We start from the raw sequence: 5,830 nt of genomic DNA, 5'->3' as shown, positions 1-5,830 counted from the left end.
GTCATGGAATGGAACGCATACACTGTAAAGATTGTATTAAAAATCGTAGTCAGAAATGTACTGTGAAATCGATGCATGCTGGGTCATTTTCTTACAAATAACTGTGAATGAACAGCAGAATGATGCTAACAGCACAGTAACTTACTGCTCTTGTTTTACTGTGAACTCACATTATAAAGTTGTCTTTAACAGTGCCACTGTCAGAAATCTACTTGTTCACTACTGTAATTGTTTTGAAGTCACCATCCCGGTGATTGGTGATCCCATTTGTTTGGGATCTTGGACCTTGTATATTCATATTCAAATTACTGACATAGTCATGTCAGAAGTGTGACAAATTAAAACATTTGTCAAAATGATGACAAGCTAGAATATGAAATAAGCTAATTACCTGACTTTAAGATATTCAAACTATTCTTAGCATGTATATGACATTTATTTTAGCATTTTTTAAGCATGAAGAATAATACACTTATTTAATATTCATAATTATTGTTGGATGGACCTTACACAATAGTGAAGCAACTGCTGAGATGCGTCTTTAAAATGTCTTGACATACATAGCTGTAGCGAATCAGCTCAAAGGGGAAATATGAATAATTAATCATAACTAGTTATAATTAATTATAAATATTTAGATTCGCTATAAGCATTAATTTGACCTCTCAGTGTCAACTGTCTGTTAATTCTAAGAACGTTAATTTCCTGGTTAAGGAAAATAACTTTCTTACTGTACAATACTACTCAGAGCATGTAGCAAAAATCTGCATGATTAGGGACTCCAGTTATGAGCAAACAATGAACAACGTCAAGTGTGATACAAGTAAGACTTTATTAACTAAATAAACACTTAAACTAGTCTAACATACACATATACACACACACACACACGCATACAGTTGGTATAGGAAAAGGGTTAAAGCTTAGGCAGTAAAAAGAAGAGAAATAAAAACATGAAGCTATGGTACCATTTGATATTCAGCAGATCTACAGCCTGAAGGAAATATCAGTTTCTTAGTTCAAACACACCTTTGTAAAAAGATGCAAATGATACTTAATGTATCAATTAATAAGACTAAGTTTGATGCTTGCACGTCTTGTCTGTCTGAAAGAGAGTCCTGATGCAATCTGAAGGCTCAAGTTGATCTTTGCTGAAGTTGGTTGATGAAAAAGAACCAGTTTGAGTCAGATGATCTCTGTGAATGGAAAGTCAAGGCCCGAGGCCTGGCGCAGTCTTAGCGTGTCCTTAGAGGGGTGCTAGCTCACATCCTCATCTTCTCAGAATCTAACAGAACTGCAGACTGAAGGCGGGTCACTGATGTGAGGCCTTTAAGGTCTGACAAGATTCACGCCTCTCAGGATGAGCATGTCCAATGAGAAAGGCTGAAATTCCAAGCGGGAGGTTGGAAATACTGGGGAGTTTTATGACTCTTTTTGTGAGAGCATGGTAATTTGCATATGGAAATCGAATCAAAATTACTAAAGATTCTTAGAACACTAATATATTGCCTATGTACCAACATATAATATACGCTCTCATTTAGATCTTCAGAAGACGAATTCATAGATACTAAACATGGTAGGATTACATATAGGTAAGATTACACGAACGAATGGTTCTATCATAAGCCTGCATAAAACAGTATACAATATAAAACATAGTATACAAGGACAGTAACAACATACACAATGACCTGAAGTATATATGTGTTCATTCAAAGAAAGGTTTTCCTATGGATTAATTAGAGATGAGTCCATTTTTATGGGCATTATGTGTCTTTCCTTAGGAGACATGGAGGGAGAGTTGCTCTGCCTGCATTCCTTTGGGTAATAAAACTAATGATATCAGCATTGGTTGCCATGGAACCAGAAAGGCCATGCCTTTTTGAGGTGTTAGATGCATTTCGGGTGAAGGGTCCGTAGACCCTCGTAATTGGCCCTTTGGTTAGGTGAGGGGGCGTTAGATATTATTTGTTAAATATAACAAAAAGTTGTGTGTCTGATTGGTCAAAATGCGACATAATTCCCCCCTTTCAAACTTTTTTCTCCGTCCAATAGACAACAGCGAGCGACGTCAAAGGTGCAGAACAATCAGACACGCACCTGCCCCTGACGGATGGGAGACAGTGGTGGCTCTCTGGCTGTTGTTGCCTCCAGGAGTGGTTGTGGTGCCATGGTGGATGCTGTCAGGTGGTGTGCTGTGGTGATGTAGGCTGTAGCATGGTAAGGGTCCTTGAGCTTGTGCAGCGGGTGTAAGGATGGTTTCCCTACAGTGGTTCAGGCTGTAGGATTGCCAAATGACTAAAGAAACGTTGTCAGCACAATGGTATAAAACATTACATTTCTGAAGGGTCCATAGACCCTCGTAATTGGCCATTTGGTTAAGTGAGGGGGAGTTAGATATTATTTGTTAAATATAACAAAAAGTTGTGTGTCTGATTGGTCAAAATGCGACATAATTCCCCCCTTTCAAACTTTTTTCTCCGTCCAATAGACAACAGCGAGCGACGTCAAAGGTGCAGAACAATCAGACACGCACCTGCCCCTGACGGATGGGAGACAGTGGTGGCTCTCTGGCTGTTGTTGCCTCCAGGAGTGGTTGTGGTGCCATGGTGGATGCTGTCAGGTGGTGTGCTGTGGTGATGTAGGCTGTAGCATGGTAAGGGTCCTTGAGCTTGTGCAGCGGGTGTAAGGATGGTTTCCCTACAGTGGTTCAGGCTGTAGGATTGCCAAATGACTAAAGAAACGTTGTCAGCACAATGGTATAAAACATTACATTTCTAGTCTATTACCACCCACTGCCACTTATACCAACGACGGAAATAAGCACAGTTAGAATAGCTAAATATGTGGGAGAGCGTTGCTATTAAGTGACTATATTGTATTGCAATAAGTAGCACTTCAATATTAATGTTGAATCAAGACTAGTTAGCACATAATTAATAATTGAAATGGTTTAATAACAATATTTTGTTATGGCTACACTTGTATTGGTTACAAAAAATGAAGGATGGTAAAACATAAACAATTAATTGTACCCAGCACGTATGTAACATATTACATGAGAGAGAGAGAGAGAGAGAGAGAAAGATACTTTACTTTTACTTTTAGGTCTTCTTTAATAATTCAGTAAAAACATAGGAGACCTATATTTTTAAAGAAAAAAAATATTCAAACATACATATATTTACAATTTTCACATACATATATACATTAAAAAAATTAAATTAAATAAATTTAATTTAATTAAATTTAACTTGTAAATTAAACACAAAACCTCCTTGATCATCAGCCTCACATATAAAGCCATCATCGCCCCACACATGAAAAAAAGAATTGACATACTTAATGAGGCTATAATAAGCATATTCCATCATTAATCTTTTCTTTTTGAAACCTCTCATCATCAAAAAAGCGTCCACACTTTCCCTCCCTTCTACTTTATTTCTCCTTGTACACCAAATTGCTAAGTTTGCTGCACCATACAAGAAATTTAATAAAACCACTTTGGATTTATATTTTATTGAATATTTAGGACCAAAAATAAACAATTCTTGATTAAAATTTCCTATACACTGTACACTCCAGCTTTCCATTAAACCCAAAATTTGATCCAAACGTGGACACTCAATAAAAATATGAAAAACCGTTTCAGACACCCCACAAAAAGGACAACCCTCATCATCCGAAACATTAAGGAGTGCTGTGTGTCTGTTTGTAGCTAAAATCCCATGTACAATTCTCCATTGAAGGTCACCCACCCTCTTTTCAATGGGTCTTTTGTACAGGGACTGCCAGCTACCTTTCGGGGAAGAGCCTGATTCAAACACTGTTGTCCATTTAATGTCTCTTACATTTTTTAGATGTTGATAATTGATGGTTTTTACACAAGCTCTGTAAAGTGTTTGTCTGCTCAAAATGCTAAAAAGATTCAATTCCGATGTGTCCATAGAAAATAATTTTCTGTCATCTTCCTGCCAGTCTTCCTTTTTAATGGAATTATTAATGTATCCAGTATTACAATTATCCACAGGAAAGGGGATAGAAAATAATTTTCTGTCATCTTCCTGCCAGTCTTCCTTTTTAATGGAAACATGCAATTCAGGAAAATGAGCTTTAACTCCAGTATTACAATTATCCATGGGAAAGGGAAAAAAATCCCTTATTGGAACAGGGAAGGCCTCCTCAAGATCATGTAACAACTTTTTGATAAAGCGTTCAAACCTGAATCCCACCTTATGTGCCAATTCCTCTGCAGGTATCCAGCTCAATCCTCTGCGTAGACGGCATATTTTGGAGATTCCTGCTTTCAACATTGCCAATCTAACAGTGGCAGAGCACAACAACTCAACAAAGATAAGTGGATTGAAAAACAGAGGCTCTTCATTTACCCACTGATTGGATCCATCCTATTCTCTTGAAAAGTATAGAGTCTGCCAAGCTTGCAATACACACTGGAAGAACACAGTCAATCCTTCCAAAGCTACTCCTCCAAGGGACATGACAAATAATTGCTTATCCAGACCCATTATTCTGTTTTTCCGCAGCAGAGCACATGCTACATCCATCCACTGCTGATGCTGATAATATAAAAGACGTTGTGCCAACTTGCAAACGGAAAACTGCAATCCTAGAAAATATATCAATTAGTCCTTGTCCTCCTTCATGAATTGGAAGATAGAGGACAGCAGCTTTTAACCAGTGTTGTCCTGACCAGAAGAACTTAACAATAGTCTTTTGAATGTATTCTATTATGTTTCTTGGAGGATCCAAAACCATCAACTTATGCCAAAGGGTGGAAGCTATAAGATTATTAGCTATCAGGACTCTTCCCCTATAGGATAACTGGGGTAGCAGCCATTTCCATTTAGACAACTTAACAAGCACTCCCTCTACTAATCCTTCCCAATTTTTCATCCTATATTCATCTTTTCTAAGATATACTCCTAAGAATTTAATACCTGACTTCCCCCACTTAACATTTTCCGGGAGTTCAGGTAGAGAGCTTCTTTCAGAGCCACACCATAATGCCTCTGTTTTTCCCAATTAAGTTTGGCTGATGATGCTCCTTCATAAATCTTTAAAGCTTCCTTTAATACTTGAATATCATGTTTATTTCTAACCATAACAGTAATATCATCTACATAAGATGAGAGCTTAATAGCTTCAGCTTCTGGCTTCTCACTTACTAAAATACCTATTAATTTAATTCTTAATAAACAAAGTAGAGGCTCTATTGCCAAAGCATATAACTGACCAGACATAGGGCGCCCTTGTCTTATCCCTCTTTTCATTTGAATTGGTACACTTAAACCTCCTCCAATTTTAACCATGCTTACAGCATCAGTATATAATATTCTGATCCGTGATAAAAAATGTTCTCCAAACCCGAAACACTCAAGAACCTTAAAAAGATAATTATGGTCTACACGATCAAAAGCTTTCTCCTGATCCAGAGAAAGCAAACCAAAATCAACATTATATATTCTAGCATAATCCATAATATCTCTCATTAAAAACAAATGATCATAAATAGACCTTTTGGGTATACAATATGTTTGGTCTTTCTGTATTAACACATCAAGAACACATTTAAGTCTGTTTGCCAAACACTTTGATAAAATGTTATAATCAGAACATAAAACAGCAACTGGTCTCCAGTTTTTTAGCAGACAAAGATCTCCCTTTTTTGGGATCAGAGAGAGCACTGCTCGTTGACAACTTATTGGTAGAACCTTTGCTTTATAACTTTCCTGTAAAACTTCCAAAAAATCTCTTCCGATTATTTCCCAGAAAGATTTGTAAAATTCTGCTGGTATTCCATCAATTC

The sequence above is a fragment of the Sinocyclocheilus grahami genome, unplaced genomic scaffold (assembly GCF_001515645.1).
Source record: "Sinocyclocheilus grahami isolate Dianchi unplaced genomic scaffold, SAMN03320097.WGS_v1.1 scaffold2280.1, whole genome shotgun sequence".
NCBI lineage: Eukaryota > Metazoa > Chordata > Actinopteri > Cypriniformes > Cyprinidae > Sinocyclocheilus > Sinocyclocheilus grahami.
This window is presented reverse-complemented; position numbering follows the sequence as displayed.